The sequence below is a fragment of the Gymnogyps californianus genome, chromosome 1 (assembly GCF_018139145.2).
Source record: "Gymnogyps californianus isolate 813 chromosome 1, ASM1813914v2, whole genome shotgun sequence".
Classification (NCBI taxonomy): Eukaryota; Metazoa; Chordata; class Aves; order Accipitriformes; family Cathartidae; genus Gymnogyps; species Gymnogyps californianus.
In genome coordinates, this window is record NC_059471.1 from 7,884,653 (window position 1) to 7,903,318 (window position 18,666).

The following is an 18,666-nucleotide window of genomic DNA, read 5'->3' on the forward strand; positions in this document are numbered from 1 at the left end:
TTAAGATACTGGTCCAGGTTTTAAAAGATTTCAGTTCAAGCCACATAACCTTCCTGGCTGTGTCTAATTGATAGCCCGAGCCCATGCTCTCCTTGAATCCAAACTATTTCAATATGAAATTCACTCTCAAGTATCAGTTTTGAGCACATTCTGAAAAAAAAAAAAGGTTTAGCCTGGTCTGCTTGTTAGTGGAAGCCCATGCACATCCTTCCTCATCATTTAGGTGCCCGTAAGTGCCCTAGGCATTATGTGAGGTGCAGGCTGCCAACCCACCCGTACGCAAAGCAGACAGTATGGTGCGTAAATGAGGATGCACCCTGTATTTTATCTTGCTCTCCAGGTGTTTCTGAGGACAAAAGGAATTGTTCAGCTTCTCCATCTGTGTCTGCTGTCTGTAAACCTAGTCTTTAGCTCCTCTAGGGAGAAAGCTGGCAGACAGGAGGGAAATATCCAATACACTGCCAGCTGGGTACAATTCTGATACAGGACTTACATTCCTAGACCCAGATTAACCTTTTCCTGAGCAAGTATCTTGTCTAGCTACAGGGGGAGATAATTTCAGCTGGAACTTCTGTAATGCAAACAAATAGTAACAAAAAGCTATCTCTGTATAAGGAACATGAGAATGGCCATTTGAAACATTTTTTTTCAGCTGAATCATCCACACACACGTATCTTTTGTTTTTCAAGGAAGCAATGTGCAAATAACTAAAGGTATTTCAAAGGCATTTGAAATAAATAAAAAGGATTTGCCTTGGTTGAAAGCAGGTTTATAGAATAGCAGCCTGAAAGCCTTGGAAGTCTAGGACGTCTTCCTCTCACCTTTGTAAGTGTGAGTGACTCACATGAGCATTCAGACTACGCTTTGCTCCAACCTCTCCCTCAAATCATGATCATTTTATTCAGAGTCAACAACAGGAGAAGCCCACCTTCTCTCCAGAGGGGTGATTTATAAAAGTAAACTTGCAACAGTGTTTGTTCTTTTTAATTGTTTTCTTCTTGCTAAATTACACGAGTCTGCAAAGAAGATAGGAATCATTAAAAATCTGAGATGGAGAAGAGGCATTAGATTTAATCCCTTCCAATATCAAATTTCTGTACCGTATATTTCCTAAGTGATTCAATGTCAGGTGATAAGCTTTACTTGTCAGGTTATTTGAGTCTCATCATCAGGAAATTTGTTACAGAAGTTTCATTTTCCATTCCTTCACTTAATCCTATTACTCCTTAATTTAATCCTATTACAACCAGGATTGTCGCTGCTAGCCACGTCCACACACCAGCACTGAGATGAAGAGTTACTTTAAAATGTGGAAAGTCAAATCATCTTATTACAACTCCCAGAGCAGCACAATTTCTAGGTGGGGTCTGTTCCAGGCCGTGGTTCATCTCATGCATAGAGGGGATGGCATGCTAATGCTAGTTCACCTATGCCAGTTAATTGGTGTTCATCAATTAGGATTGTGTAAGTAATTTTCCTGAGCATATAGGAGAGACTAGACCTGGCACAGAACATCTACAATCATAGCTAGCAAAATAAAGCAAAATTCCTTCTTTGCACTCCTTCTGGATATTTCAGAAATTCCCCATGGGTTTGTCTTAGCTCTGAGGCATGATCTCAGGTTAATAATTTTGATTAAGGCAAAGGAGGAAAAGAAAAGGGGAATCAGAACAGAAATAATATCTCAGATCAAAACAATCCTTTCTTCAGCTTTATTTCAGTGTTCTGTATAATTTGTTTCCAACTGCTATTGAAACAGAGGTTGGCTGCTTTTCAACAGCAAAGCTTAAATATATATATTGTGTGTATATAGACATACACATGCATAAATATATATTACACATATACTATTAAACCTGCAAAACCAAGCATACGTAGTTATCATAATGCCAGATTTAAGGCTACCGGTGCTCATGTTGTACATGTGTTAGGACTCAGTTGTAAACAACATGATCATATGCTATTTTCCTTAAGACCTCTGTTCATTCAGTGCTTAAGTATGTATGTCTGTGGTTCACAAAGTGTGGGTTAACCCCCTACTTGCAGAACTGTGATGAACTTGCAGCATCTTCTAGTCTCTTCATTATACGATATAGAGATAACGGAGAAAGCAAAGGGTTTGACCCAAGCTAATGGCCTGCCAAAATTCCCATGTTGCTTCAAGGTGTGGGAGTACCAGAGCTGCCTGCTCAGAAAGACCTGAACCATTCTGCCTTAAGTTTTCAAATTCAGCCACGAACAGAATTTTCAATTTGGAGAATTTCAGCCCAAATGATTAAACTGTAGTAAGGAAAAATATTTTATACCAGGAAGTGACTAGACACTGGCATTACGCCAGAAGGCCTCTGTGCTACTCTAGTCTTTGCCACTGAGCAACTACACACCTCCGAGCAGTGTCATGCCCTTGTTTCCTCAGTTGTTCTCTCTGTAAATGGTACAAGCAGGCAGTGTTTCGACTCTACTCCTGACAAAAGACCTCATCTGTTGTATAGAGCCATGCTCTCTCCTTCCTGATGTTTTGATTTTACTGCAAAGGAGTCTGAATTTCACCTCAAGCCCTCCCCAAGTCAGCTTTCCCTTGGCATCCCCTTATCTGATCTTTTTGCCCTTTTGATCTTGAGCATCATTTCCGCTCTCATAGACTTAGGCTGGAACTACCAAACATTTATTCAGAAGTAATTCTCCTGCCACATCAAACCTGGGAGGTTTATCACTGAATCATAGAATGGTTTGGGTTGGAAGGGACCTTTAAAGACCATCGAGTCCAATCCCCCTGCCATGGGCAGGGATGCCTTCCACTAGATCAGGTTGCTCAAAGCCCCATTCAGGCTCACCTTGAACACTTCCAATGATGAACACCTTGAACACCTTATGTAAGTTTTAATTAGAATTGTCCATTGTGGTGGGAGAGAGTTCAGTTTTGCATGTCACCTGTAGATACTGAGAAGCATTTAATTTCTGAGGAAGGAACTAGAGATATCTTAAGGGAGTCCGAAACTCTGATTCAGCTCTAACCTTGTACTGGTGGCTGGGAGGCCTGTTTCTTCATGGTTGGATGTGTTCCTCATGTCCTTGGACATACACAGATGGTGTTGATATGGAATTTGTTGTGCAGCTTTCTCAAAATAACCGCTTCATGTATCCTGCAAATTGAGACAGCAGTTACCACGTACTTCATAGCTTCAAACTCTTCTTCATGTCCTGGTTTTGGCTGGGATAGAGTTAATTTTTTTCTTAGTAGCTGGTACAGTGTGTTTTGGATTTAGGATAAGAATACTGTTGATAACACACTGATGTTTTAGTTGTTGCTAAGTAGCACTTATCCTAAGTTAAGGCCTTTTCAGTTTCCCCTGCTCTGCCAGCAAGCAGGTGTGCAAGGAGCTGGGAGGGAGCAGAGCCGGGGCAGCTGACCTGAACTAGCCAAAGGGATATTCCATACCATGGAACGTCATGCCCAGTATATAAATGGGGGGGCAGTTGGCTGGGAGCACGGATCGCTGCTGGGGCATCGGTCAGCAGGTGGTGAGCAATTGCATTGTGCATCACTTGTCTTTTCTTGGGTTTTATTTCTCTCTTCTTTTTTTTGTTATATTCCTTTTTATTATTATTATTATTGTTATTATTGTATTTTATTTGACTTTATTTATTAAACCGTTCTTATCTCAACCCATGAGTTTTACTTCTTTTTTTCAATTCTCCTCCCCATCCCACTGGGAGCAGGGGGAGTGAGCAAGCGGCTGCGTGGTGCTTAGTTGCTGGCTGGGGTTAAACCACGACATTCGCAACCCCAAAACCTGTATTTTTTCATTTTAGAAGTTGCTGAGATTGTGAACCAGAAAGGGCAGATGACTGTACATTTGAGTTTCTAACACTCAAGCTTTCATTTGGCCTGCAGAGGGAAGCTGAAATATAGCCAAAATCTGGTTATTAAAGAGACTTATCATTAGTTCCCATAAATCTTATCCCTTGTTGGGACAAGCATATTGCCCCTAACGTGAGAAACAGCAGAACAACCTCATCAAGGAGATGGCTTCCATTTTCTGCGTATCTGTTACCTAAAGTCAGCAAAACTGTCAACAAGGAGCATTATAACCTTAAATTGGATTGATTGCTGGGGAATCAGCATAACATTGGAGTGATGAACTTCTGCTCCTTTAGTAGAATAAAAACCAAGTCTGTAGTATTTGCTTATTCATCCCCATTTACAATCACTGCAGCAAACCAACCTGGAGGTCACCGATGCAGAAAGCTTTTGTTCGCATCGTTTCTGTGCTCTTGGCCAGGAACAAAAGACTTTTTATTCATGTTCTGTAACAAAGCAGGGGCCAAATTTCCTGTTGGGGAAAATGATCAGAACCTGAATGACATCAGCAGAGATTTGGTTTCAACTGAATTTCAACTAGCATAAAGCACTTTGGAGATTACCACCAAATGAGTCTAACAGTTTTGCAGTAAATCCACTCCTAATTTATAGCCATGATAATGGGAACCGAATTTACCTAAACGTGTGTGTGTTTGCGTCATAAAGTCAGCAGCTCCATAATTCAATTATCTACTGAGTAAGACTGGCTCCTGGGGACTGAAGGTCAGGCGTGGGCTCTCTTATTTTGGTGATTTAGACACTTCATGTTCAATGAACGTTTGTGTAAGATGACACAGCTCTTCAGTGTAAACTGCTGTACCTGGAACAAGGGAGAAAAATGACCTCATTTAACTCTGTTATGCAACAGCACATATGACTTGCTGCAGTCATTTCTGAAGGTCCGTAGCATTTTGCAGTTGGCTGTAGCATATCTAACCATTATGGCATTGCTGAGAAGACAAATGTCCTTACAGGCAAATGTAGTTAACAGCACGATGGGTTGCAGGGCAGATGGATGAAATGAGCATCTAGAAATGAGCAGCTGCTACGGTGACATGTCTCCCTTGACACAGCCTCGCCAATCCAGGATGACTGTACCCTCTGCGTGTTGAGGGAGCTCTAAATGGAGATGTCTCCACGTCTCCACTTGTCTTGAAGCAAGCAGTGTACCTTTCTGAAGCTCATCTGTTAAATTTTTTAAGATCCCAGCTGGATTTACATTAACTTGCAAAGAAATATATTTGCTCTGTTTCCAGGCTTATAAATACTTGACTGCTTTGTGAAAAGCTCTTAGTCCTGGTATAATCTATTCAAGCAAGAAGATCTGTGAAGACAATGGTCTGCAAGCTGTTCCCATGATACAGAGCACTGTGGTTAACTGGGTGCTGTTTGTGCCTACGTGGAAATGCATCGATGTCTATGTGGTCTCAAAACACTAAAAGTGCACTGTGTAATCCAAGGCAAAGTATTTTGGACTCCATCAGAATTTCTGAGCAACTTCAGGAGCCATGAAAAACTGTCTCGCTGGGAGCTGTCAGCCATTTCCATAATAACTTGTAAATAAGATCACAGTGACTTTTATGAACTTGTTTATGACCTTGTGCGAGCTCCTCCAGTACATCTGGATCCTTCAGGATCTTTGCCAGACAGGTATACTGGGTCTGGCTGGGATGGAGTTAACTTTCTTCCTAACAGCCTGTATGGAGCTATGCTTCGGGTTTGTGACTGAAACAGTGTTGGTAACACACCAATGTTTTGGCTATTGCTGAACAGAGCTTGCACAGCATCAAGGCTTTCTCTCTTTCCTGCTCTGCCCACCCCACCCAGCAAGTAGGCTGGGGGTGGGCAAGGGGCTGGGAGAGGACCCAGCTGGGACAGCTGACCTCAACTGACCAAAGGGATATTCCATACCATACCATGCCAGGCTCAGCAATAAAAGCTCATGGAAAGGAGGAGGAAGGGGGGATGTGTGTGGTTATGGCATTTGTCCTCCCAAGCGTTACGAATGCTGAGGTCCTCCTTGCCAGGATGTGGCTAAACATCTGCCTGCCAATGGGAAGCAGTGAATAAACTCTTTTTTTTTTTTCGCTTTGCCTGCGCATGCAGCTTTTGCTCTCCCTATTAAGAAGTCATTACCTTAAACCACAAGTCTCCTCACCTTCCTTCTGTTTTCTCCCCATCCCACGAGAGAAGGGAGTGAGCAAGCAGCTGGGTACGTGTCTGGCTGTTAGCCAGGGTCAACCCACAACAGTCTTTTTCAAGCGCAGCATGGGGCTTGAGATAACAACAGTTTTGATTTGAGCATGCTATAAGCAGTTATAGTTGTTAACTGGCAGGGTCCTATGCTGGTCACAGAGCTTGCTTGCATTACTGTATATTAGAGTCCAGGGCTTGTCAGTGGCTGCTTTTGATGTTTGCTGTGGTGCTTATCACTTTACTCCACTGTGCCTGGACACATTTTGATAAAAGCAATAGCCATGCACCAGGGCTGGCATATGGCCCTGGCACTGATGCTGTTCTTGTGCTGTGTGAGCTCCCTTGCGGAGAGCATGAGGGATTACACCTCCCTCTGCTCCTCCGGGATGGATGTGTCCAACTCTGCTGCATGGGCTCCCAAGTTTCTTGTACATCCTTATGCATACTGTTTGATCCTATTCTCTAACACCGTTGGCTTGAGTTGGGTGTGTGGAACCTGGCTTGGTCCTGGCATAAGAGTAACCAACTTGTTGGTGAGGTGTGTGAGAGACTGAAAGAGTTAACGTATGTTGATGTCTCAGACATTGTGGCAAACTAAGGTATGGTCAGCATAGCAATGATGGACCACCAGACGTCGGTTGGTATGGGACGCAGTGGGGTGCAGTCCCACATTCTGACAGACCCGGCATGGTAACACACCACATATGGCCAGAGGTCACACAGAGTTTATTTGAGGAAGGGGCTCACGACCACCCGAAAGACCCTCCGTGACCACCCCCCACAGTAGGCGCCGGCGCAGAAGACCAAGAGTTGTGTAAGCCCTCGAGGGGCGGGAAGCGTGACTGGCGCGCCAAGAGGCAGGGACTAGGCTAGCAAAGGCGCAACCACAAGCGGGCAGGCGCGCGCCCGTCACCGGAGCACTGCCACGCTCATCGTCGACGCCGCGGGATCCAAGGGTGGTGATACCTACCTCGTTCCTCTTTCCCCCTTCACCTTTTCCCCTCTTTCCTTTCTTCTTATAAATGTTTTGATAGAACCCACGCTGCCTACCGTTATGCCTTCCAAAGTTTTGGGTTGTTCCTATCGCAAATAAAACACTTAAAGTGATCGTTTGGTGTTGTTTCACCTTAATTTAGCCCGAGGGGATCTCAGAACCTCTATGACCCTCTGGTCTGTCCCATCTGAGTTGTTACAAGGTGACAACGAAAAGTGCCCCAAGGTGGTCAATCAGTGGTGGCAGGGTTTGTGGGAGGATTTGGGCGGGTGCCTAGGGCAGCTATCACCTCCAATAGCCTGTGATTTTACACCTGAACAGGCATATAAACCTGTTGAACTGGCACACCACTTGAAGGAAAGGTGCCTTGCCTAACCCAGTGTGACCCAGCGACTTCTAGCAATGTTCTGGGGGTTGGCCTTTGCCTACTGAGCCTCTGTCCAGCACCATCAGAGGAAGCAGGATGAGGAAGTGACAAAGTCACCAACAAGGGGGAAATCACTCAGGCCCTAAACCCTGAGGTTTTAGAGGAGCTGCAAGATCTGTGGAAAAATTACGGCCACAAGCCAGATGAGCAAATTGCTGCCTGGTTGCTCCAATGTTGGGATACTGGGGTTCACTGTCAGGAGTCAGAGAGCAGGCAAGCCAGGCAGCTGGGATCCCTAAGCAGGGATGCTGGGATTGACAAAGTGATTGGAAAGGGAACTGGAACCCACTGCCTTTGGACATGGTTCCTGGTGACTATGAAAGCCAGTTTTACCCCCTCAAGGATGATCTGGTATGCTGCCTGGGCAAGTGGACCACCACTGAAGAAGGCATCCAACACTTGACGGAACTAGAGATTATGGGACTGCACCCAGTTCATGTGGCAGAAGGTGGTACGTAACTCACCAGTGTCGTATGCCAACCCCCTGGTGCTGATGCGCTGGCCAGACTCTGCACCACTAACTGTGGAGTGACTGTTCCAATGGCTCCAGGGGTTCAAAGAGAACCTCCCTTCCTCCCCTCCACCATGGGCCTATGTCTCGGCTGTCAGGGACGCCCCATGGAGTCAGCTTCACCCTGCCAGAGGGAAAGGGGGAGCCAGGTGCACACCATGCCACCCTGGGGTTCCTCCTGCACGACCAGGAGGAGGACATGAAGAGGTGGGACAATGTGCCCACCTCAAATCTACAAGCCCACATATATGAACTGCAAGGAAGACCACTGCTAAGAAGCACCCATCCAAGAAGGCTGACACTCCAGTTGCCACCAAGATAGTGGAAGACAACCAGCAATGCCCCAGATGCAGAAGAAAGGCTGAGAACATTTCTCCTCCTGGCCTTGGTGAAGGAACTTCTGGTCTGAGACCACAGGACTCAGATAGTGAATACTCCAACCAGGAAGAGAGGGTCCCTGTCTCTGGCCAAGCAGAGGAAAGGGACAACCAGCTTTGCCAGACGGTGTGGATTCAATGGCCTGGCACATGGGATCCACAGGAGAAGGCTTTGGTGGACACTGGTGCACAGCATACCCTAATGCCATCAGGGACAGGGAGCAGGGACAAGGGAGCATCAGTACAAGGGAGCAGAACCCATCTGGATTTCTGGAGTGACCTAGACTGGGAATGTAAGGGTGAGTTATCTGTAGCTTGGTGAGCCCATGAAACATCATGACATCTAGGGAGAGATGCAACATACAGATGGGCTCATGATCGAGGGGTGGACCTGACCACTGAAGCTATCGCGCAGGTGGTAGATGGCAGCGCTACGGAAGGCAGAGAGAAGATAATTCGGAAAGACAGGCAAAAGGAGCATCAGGCAACCCAGCACTGAAGTCTTCTTTCCCTAATTTCCATACTAGAATTTTATTGCCTTCAGCCACACGCAGAATCTACATGTTGAGATTTCACAATGGTGAGATGCTGACACAGGATTTGGGCTTCTCAGTACTACAGGGTTAGAAAGAACAAGCAATAGCTTCTGCTGATACAAGTCAGCATGGCTCCATTGACTGCAGCAACCTCACTGACTTAGACGAGACTTCATCAAATACGTCTGTGATCACGCATTTTATTTCACTACCCTATTTTTTCCTTCCCCACTGGCGGCTCAAACAATGTTATTCAAGACACTGACAAGGACAAAAGTCAACAGAGTGTCATTAATACCAACCACAACTTCAAAGTCTGTCTGTCCACTGCCCATACTCCATCTAAATTAAATTTATAAGATTTATCTGAGCCTGATCTAACTAAATTAATCATGCAGAGCACTGACCTATCCTACCCCAGGCTCCTGTGCCCCACCCTGCATGTTGATTTCAAAGGTAATCTAATTTGCTGCAAATGTGCTTATCTAGCTGCACAGCAGACAGGGATAGGTACTCCAGAAGGAAGAAAGCTTTCCAGAAAGCACGGCTCAGTGAATTCCTTTATATGAGGAATATAGAATCTATTTTGTTGTTGTTGATCTGCACTGGAATTGTTCAGCCGCTCCCTGCTCTTTGTCTCAATATATTTCTGAAGCACAGTTAAGCTCCTAAGCTCCAATCAGTTCAAAATTGAGTGGAATGCACCAGCCCTTTCCTCTGGGTTTTCCATAAAGAGTTTAAGCAACTCTGGAGAGCTGCTGGGTAACAACGTCCTGCCTGCAAGGTACCTTTGGCAAATGAGAGTGAAATTCTGACAGATGTTTGCTAGCAAAATGCTGAAGCACAATAGCTGGTTGAGTAGCCAGCAGTGGTATAGCCTGCCTTTGTAACACAGAAGAGAGCCAGAGCACGACAGTTTGACCTGCATAGCAACGGGAAAAGAGACTTACACTGCGGAGGTCTCACATTCCTAAATACATACAATCCCAACCTGTGCTGAAATGATTAGAGGACAATACTATGATTAATAGCGTCTTCTGTCCCACTCCAGGCTGTTGGACCTCACTCACCTTTGCCTCCCAAGCTGTATCTTGCACTTTGGCTTTGTCTCAGCAGTGTGGTGAGGGAGGCATCAGAGCCAGTTCTGGTTCCCGTGGCACAACCCCCAGCAATACTCCCCTCTTACCCCATGAGGTGTAGGAGAACAGGGTTGGGAGGGGGGGTATGCAGGTGTACATTGGGGCAGGGATGACAGATGGATGTTCCCAACACCAGGCAGAGGATGAGCTGGGAGAGGATGAGGGACTTGTGCTGCACTCAAGACATTTGTCCACCTTGTATAATGGCAAATTTCACAAGTTGAGTCCCAGCAGAGATTTTAGCAAGTGTGAAGGCAACCTACTCCAGAAGTCCCCGTCTGGCCTCCTTCCCCCACGGCTCAGTGGTGCTGCAACACTTGGTGGAGAGTGATGCTCCGATTTTCCCGTTTCAGGACTGAGGTGGAGTCCTGAAGGACTCAAGGAGACAGGCATCACCTACCACTGCTACCAAAGTTCCCTGTCTCCTTGACTATCCCTTTCCATGCTGGTTCACTTAGCAGCAGGACTGCTACAAAACTACCCAAATGACCAGAAAGAGCTCCAGAGAAGCAGGGTGGGCACCATGAAAAGACAATACTGGAACTATCTGTTAGCAGAGAATGTTATGCTTCCAGACTTCAACAAAAGCTGTGTGACCGGAATCTGACCACCAGAGACTGGCAAGAGGCTGACAGCAGGGAATGGACTAACAAGGGACGGATTCTGCCTGGGCATCCATGGAAATAAAATCTACATGAGGCCCCTGCCCATCAGCCCCAGCTTTGACAGGGAGGCACGATTTATGGCGTGTAAACAATCACTTGGACACTTTTACCATTTTAAACTCCTCATTCTCTTACACTCTGTTCCATTCGTTGAGGTTAAATAGTATCTTGCTTTCTGTAGCTGTTTGTACCCTGTTTGACACTGGTCACAGACCCCAGAAGAGGTTTGCAAGGGCTGAATTCAGTGACCTGTGCTCACTAACACGGCCAATATAGAGGTGGCCATAGCCCAGACCTCTTCTAAGGGTGGGAGACTCAGAAATATTCAGAAACGAGAGAGCAGAGAGAAAGGGCATTCAGTACTCAACATCTCTGAAAATCCAGCAGCAGTTTAGGTTTGTAAATGCAGTTCAGGGGACACCTAGCTTTGAAAATCTTTGGTTCGTCTAAACTCAAGAAAGGAACTTGCTAGTGATTCAGTGGGAAAATCAACCCTAGGCTGCGAAAGATCTCAAAGAAAACAGGGAGAAAAAAGGAGGTATGTGTGCCTGTTGTTTGCGTGCCTGTTGTTTGCAGAAGGAGTGGACTCAAGACAGATGGTCCTTTCCAGCCCCACATACCAATGACTAGATAGCACCACCATCGACAATACTAAAACTTTGATCTGTATCCTAAAGTCAAGGGAGACAACAGGGAGCTCCCACAAAGGATGCCAGATAGTGAAAAACATATACTGTATGAAAAACAGGGGGGAAGGTTAAAAAATTAGTTATCTTGTCTCATTAGTTTCCCTCTTTCCAAGCATCTCATTGGTTTCAACATTTTTCTATCGGAGATCCACGTCCGCTCACCCTCCTTATTTTCATCTGTTTGAGAGGAGCGCCTTCTACCCTACAGCATCTTTGCAGAGTATGGCAGCACGAAGCAATCCCTGCTGCAGGCCCTCATCCAGATGGATGAACAGACAATACAGAGATGTGTTACTCGCGTGCACGCAAAAGCTGTAGGATGGCTGGCTGAGGTCATAGAAATAGCTGCCCTCCACCATATTCGTATAAATGACAATAAATAAAACAGAGCAGAAGGGTGAGTTGATCAGAATACACGGTCCCATCGTCAGACCCTGTCTGGCTGTAGGCTGCTGCCCTCCTATGGCAAGCTGGGACAGCTGCCCTTATCTCCAGAGCAGCTCTCTACGTTACTAAGATGAACCGAGTTCGGTTGCTGGTACCGGTTGCCAGAAACTACAGCTTCCAAACACCCAGTTTGCCAGCTCACTGTCTGTCTGAAGTAGAAAATCAGCACCCTGGGGCATTCAGGCTTTCTGTCCTGCGAGGGAAGCCTTTGTGGTTGGACAGGACTGCGTGCCGCTCAAGGTGCAATTGCCATCCTGAGCCCGCGTGTGACATTGCTAGTGCTGAACAATAACGTCCCTGCGGAGAGGGCGCGGATCCAGGGCTCTTCTCCCTTAGTGACAGCTTTTTGTTGCTATTGTTGGGGTTTTTTTCTAATGTCTGTATCTTGGCAACACAGGAGTTGTTGACTTGGAAACTCAGTGCTTTAAATAAGGCTAGGCTTGTTCGAGCGTTTCTGCTGAATCCTGCGTCTGTTACCATGGCAGGACTGTGAAGCTAAACCTCAGCACAGGTACCAGGTGCTTGCTTTCCTGCAAGCACCCTTCCAGTGAGCTCCCTGGCTGCTTGCCTTCTTTATCGCCCTGGTTCACACAACTGCCACTGCTAGCAGTGATTCTTCTCCCAAATATCCCATACGCATCTTACTTCCACCTTCGTTCTCATCCTAGAAATCCTCTGAATGAAAGTCGTGCCCTGAAAGAGGATATGCCTCCGAACAAATTAAGATTCCCCCAATCGCCTCTTACGAACAGAAGGAAACAAGGCAGGACCGAAGCTCCACGTAAGCACGTCCACTGAAACGACAGCCCCTTCCACTGAAAGGAGACGAACAGTTCATGAAGGCTGAAGCCAACCTGGCAGCAGAAGGGACCTTCAAGTAACTGAAAATCAAGGGGGTTTTATTACCAAGGAGACTTTTCTGCTCTGAAAGCCTGAATTTTGATGTGCTCAGCTCAAAGCATTGCATCATACAAGCTGTGAGAGAAGCAGGCCTCTGGGAAGAGCACAGAGGGGTGAGTTCAGACAACCTGCAGCTGCTGCTAACTGCTGAAAAATGTATCTTTTTTACTCACAGATGTCTTATATCATGGCTCTCTAACTTAACTATTTCAGTTAGAACTTTTTCTAAAAAGTACCACTAGCAATCTTCTTTTTTGGTCTGCCCTTTTATTTTAAGATGTAACTTCAGCATCCCTGGACTTCTACAGTGAAACAGATGTCTGAGAGAGCCTAATGTATTTTATTGTAACTAGCACAAACTGAAAAGGAAGAATTCAATTTTGCAAAAATATTCTGAGGCTGTGAAATCTGCATTTTGCTCTGACAGGGAGTCAAATGAACTCAGGTTGCAGTTCAAAAGCTTCAGAGTTCAAAAGCATGAGGATCCAGAGTTATATTTTCATCTTTCAGAACTGGAGCCAGGGCTGGTTTTGCATTTAAAGTTAGGGACATAGGCAGAGCCAGGCTTAGAGATGTTCACATAGGGCAGTCGTCTGAGGCTAGAGTAAGTTCAGGACAGAGAACAAGGGGAAATCAGGCTAAGTCAGGAGCAGTTCACATCATCCAAACAGAGCTGGGAGAAAACAGGGCCCCTTAGACCCTGCACAGTCCTCTCCATCACAAACCTAATTCTAACTCTGTATACAGGCATGAAAGTCCGTACGTAAGAGAAATTCAGGGCTGTTTTCTTTTCCCAAAGTCCTTCTTGAGATTGTGTGTGTGCAGTGAATGCTCAGCCCTCACATCACTAGACCCTGTATTTTTGGTCAATAGGTTTGCAGCCTCCAGATCTGAATTTGCCTGTTCACACTATTTGTGTGGATGTTCCATGCCTGCACCTATACAGATCTGAATTGCTCCAAATTCTGCATGGCCTACTGTAGGCAGCCTGCTTTTTCTCTGGACTCTGCCTGCCCAGAAATCATTCTGTCCTGAAGGCAAGCAACATCAGGGCTCTTACAAGCGAGGTCTTTGACAAGCTCTCCTGTGCTTGGCTAGGTTAAGAAGTCTGCCTTACTCATACTTCTGTTTAAGCACTCTCTGGGGAATGCTCAAAACACTGGGCACACCTTCCTGGATTCCCACGTACACCTCAAGGATGGTCCATCAGGCTGACAAGGCACACAAGCAACTCAGCTGGCCCCAAGGCTGCCCAGCCGCTGCTCCACAGCACAGCACAGATATAGCCACCACACGTTCACAAGTTGTTTCACCCAGATACGTTACAACAAACCTCCCCATGGTGCACACGCTGTCCAGCAGCAAAATGAGCTGTCCTTTATTCTAATTTGCAGCACGATACCCAGGATGTTTTTCCATTTCAGGGCTGTGTCAGAGCACTGCTTATCTCTGAGCCCTTGGACCAGCCCTCTGACACAGGCCTCTCTCTGCACATCCCTTCTCTGTATGTTTTCCAAGCAAGAGCAGTCTGCAGATTTTTTTCCTATCTCATCCTCTACATGGTGTGCTCTGTGGGTGTTTTAACTCTGCCTGTTCATCTTGCTCTCAACAGGCATCAACACCTTTTACACACACTGTAGCACCAGAGACCAGACCGCTGCCGTCACTGGCCTAAAATCCCAACCAACCCAGACTGACTTGCTACAGCTGATTTGCTACAGATCAGCCTCTTGCACATCCCCAAGCTTTAGCCAAGCTACGAGAAACGCTCGTGGCCTGAAGCAGCCAGGCTGCTGACAGCAATTTGAGCTGAGAAACGACGAGGAAGGACCCGACGCCGCTCGACGAAGACGAACATGGCGGCCGCAGCGCCGCCTCGCCAGCAGAGGTCGCTGCGTGCGCATGCGCAGCGGGCGCTATCGCTCCTCCCCCCGCAGGGCGGCGCACCGCCGCCCTCAAGCCGGGCCCTTTCCTGAGACCGAGGACTACAGTACCCAGCATGCCCCGCGGGGGGCTGAACGGAAATGCGTGCCGACGGCGCTTGCGCGGTGGGGACGGCGGGTGGTGGCTGGCGGCGCGCGCCGGAAGCGGCGGGCTCGTGCCGCGATGAGGGGCGCTCGGCGCAGCGCCGCCCTCCTCGCCTGTGGCGGCGGCTCCCGCTCCCGGTCGGGCCCGCTCCCGCTCCGGGCCCTGCTGCCTCCGGTTCCGCGGAGAGGTGAGAGGCGCCGGAGGGCCGTGCTCGGCCCCTTGGCCCACTGGGAGCCGCCGAGTCAGCCGGCAGCCGCTCCGCCGGGCCGTGCTCGGCGCTGCGCGCGGGGCGAGCAGGCGGCTCCCCGCCCCTCCGGGGGACGAGGAGCGAAGGCGGCAGGAGGGGGCACAAGGCTGCCTGCTGCGGTCAAGGGGGTAACCTCGGCCTCGGGGCCTCGGGGGTTGCCTTGGAGGCTGCACAGGGCGTTTGGCGGGCTGGGCTCGCTGCCTGAGAGGGATCGTGGGGGCCTGTCCCCGAGGCGGCGTGTGAGGGAGCCCAAAACGCCTTCCTCTGGGGCTGTAACAAGCCCGAGGCAAGGGGTGAGTTATATGGGCAAGAGCAGTCGATTGAGTGACTTATGGGGACTGACAGAGAACGTTTGAGGCGGGAGGAGCAATGGGAGTTAGCCAAGGGGTGCAGAAAGGCATCACAAAATGGTGTTTCAGATACGGTCTGTGAAAACATCAGTGAGTTTTGAAGACAGCTTTGGGCTGAGAGCCATGCATCAAGTCAATACAGGAGTGAAGCGGTAGGAAAAAGGGCAGCGTGTTTAGGCAACCAAAAGCTTCATGCTGTAACATTAGCTTTTCTGAGAGAATGTCTCTACAATATATGTGTTTAATCCAGTGAAAAAGAATCCCCTAACGCATTTAGAGGATGAAGAGCCATGTGTTTAAAAGCTGTTATGGCTCAGTGAAAAAAGAATGTTTTATTCCACAGTAAATTTTAGAGCTATTTTAAATTATTTGTACATAGTATTCAGTGTTCATGCACTTAAACAAATCTTTCCTTGTTTCTTTAATCTTAAATCTTATACAGATTTTGGTTTGGATACTACAGCTGGCTTAGTTGTAGTCACTTCTTTAGAGTAGATAACAAGGCAGCACGTAACTTGATTTATCTAGCAGTGGCACAATATAACTTTGTTATATTGTTGTTTAAATGGTAAAAAATTTTTCAGTAAAGGTCTAGATAAGATAAAGAACAACATCTTGGTTAAGGCAGAGAGCCAGCAGTGCAAAAGGTTTTGAATAAGCATGGATTTAGAAGTAACAGGGCTTTTTAGATAACAAAGAATCTATCAGAATGGGATCTGTAACATGCAAGACCACACAAAGATAAGATGAAGTGAAAAATATGCTTGAAATAAAGTAGGAGAAGCAGTGAAACATCTTGTGGGAAGGTACTCGCATAATAAATAGGGTGGATCTTTAATACCCGTCTCTGAGGTAGTAGGTGCAAACATCGTATTGCTTTGTTTCCCAGTTCCTTTCCTGGTGAACCAATAAATTCATTCTGAACGTTAGATTTGCATAGCTTTCTGAAAAAAAAATCTGTAGCTTTATCTTCACAAATGGCACTCTCCTTGCTGGAAAGGATAGTGATAGAAGAAAGTGTAAATTCTGTGAAGAACCAAATGAATTATGTTAGCTGTAACCAGTAGAAATTGGCAGTGTGTTAGAACTGCTGATGTTTTAAAAGTAAAAAAAATTGTTTAAGTGATGTTTCTCAAATATTACAAAACAATTAGTTGTGGTGGTTTTATTTTTGTTGTATCAGGATGCTTGTCTGTTGCACAGCTTCCTAGTTGTACAAATGCACTCAAGATTGATATACGAGTCCTTAAGATTGATATATGAGTCCTAGTTGGTATAGATTTCCTATGGAAAAGGGATTGATAGTTTCTGATGTGTGCCGTAACCAAGCGATCAAAAGGACCCAACTTCTTGTTGCAACATCCATACAGCTTTGCTATGATGAAAGAAATTAAAAGTAGTGTATTGCGTGATAAACCAATCAGGTTAAGTTTAAGGCACATGTTGTCAATTCCAGGTTTTGCTGCCACACTCATTAGGAAGTCATATGACGTCAGAAGAGTTGACATCACTCCCCTGGAGCAGAGGAAGGTAACTTTCGATACCCATGCTTTAGTGCAGGATCTGGAAGCCCATGGTAAGTGATATCTGATAAATAATTCAAAGGAAAACTTTTAGTTTAAGTACTATAATTTTGAGTGCTATCAATTTCCCCAAAGTACCAATACTTGGTCTTATAAAATGTTTTGGCAGCCTCTCGAGGAGGCTGGTGAAGAAGAGGCATCTGACACTGCTTGATGTCTCTGTAATCACACAAATAACTATTACGTTAGATTTACCTTATTTGTAGCTGTAGGCAAGTTTATGTAGTGTCTTCCAGCTGAGGAACATAATGCAGTTAACAAATGTAAAGTAACAATAACAGTTAAAGAACTGTTTTCTAGCAAAAATGAAGCTTTAACAGAAGTTCCTTCTACCAGCCTGCTAATAGTAACTTAAGGGTTTTTTCTAACTAGAAATATTTGCAGCAGCATAGTGTTGTGATCCCTGCACTTTTGTTTTGTGGGTGTGGCTGTCTGAAGTCAGATGAAAGGTCCGTCTAGCCCTGGGTTCTGTCTCCTGACAGCAGCTGTGAGTCACTGCCTGCAGAAGAGTGTTAAAACGGGGCAGATGTATGTGACACATCCTCTTGTACTTTCTAAGCCTCCAGTTTTTTTTCACCCTGGAGGTGTTTTGGGTCAGGTGTGAGTTTTAGTAACCTTCAGTGGAAATCTTTTCACAAGCTTATTCAGTTCCTGAACCACTATAAACTGGTTAGTACCCAAAACATCCTTTCTCATGAGTTTCAGACATCCACTCCTTTTGTTTATGCAGAATCTGGCTTCTACTAGATTAATTTGATGCCCGCTCAGCTCTTTTGTGGGAAGAGGGAATGAACATTTGATCTCTCATGTCACTCATGATTATGTAAACTTCTGTCATTTCCCTGTCATTCTTTTCCAAACAGAAGAATCCTAGCTTGTTGAATTTTTCCTTGAGCAGTAGCTTTTCCATGCTTTTGATCATTCATGATGCCCTTCTGTGAATCTTTTCTACTTCTATCGCATCCTGTTTCAAAGGGGAGGGAACGGAGCTGCTGGCATTACTTGACAACTGAATGTCCTGTGGATTTGAACAGCGATATAATGTTGCATCTGTTTTGTTCTCTGTTCCTTTTCTTAGTAATTCCTAAGGGTTTGGTTTGCTTTATTGATCCCTGCTAAGCATTGAGCTGATATCTTCATCAGACTAGCAACTATCTTTTAAAATCCCAAGATCTTTCTCCTAAGTGACAGTTAGAACTTTATCCAGTCTGAGGTTAGGATTTTTTCCACTGTTTGGGTCTAATGATAATAGGTGTTAGTAGTTAGAAAACTCCTAATATTCCACTAACAATGTTGGGGTTTTTTTCATGCTGTCAGACTGGTCAGCCTGTAGTTCTCTACATCTCTTCTGGAACTGTTTTTAAAAACTGGCGTTGTATTTGCCATTTTCCAGTTCTCAGGTAACCAAGGTAGGCTGTGAGATGTTACTTGTCCCCAGTGCTAATTCAGCTATTTCTTCTTCAAGTTCCTTTAGAACTCACGGGGTGAAGTCTGTCTGGTGCTGGTACACTGTGGTGGTGTTTAGTTTAATTTGTTCTATAACTTCTACAATTACTTCAGCACTACAATGACAGGACTCTATAGGTAAAACCTATACATATCACAAAAGTGAGAGGCATTTAGTTTTTCTCAGACTTGCTGCAGGCTGTTTTCAGGCTCCATTCTCTTGTTTATATTAATTTCTCCACATTTTCTAAATTTCCATGCAACAAGG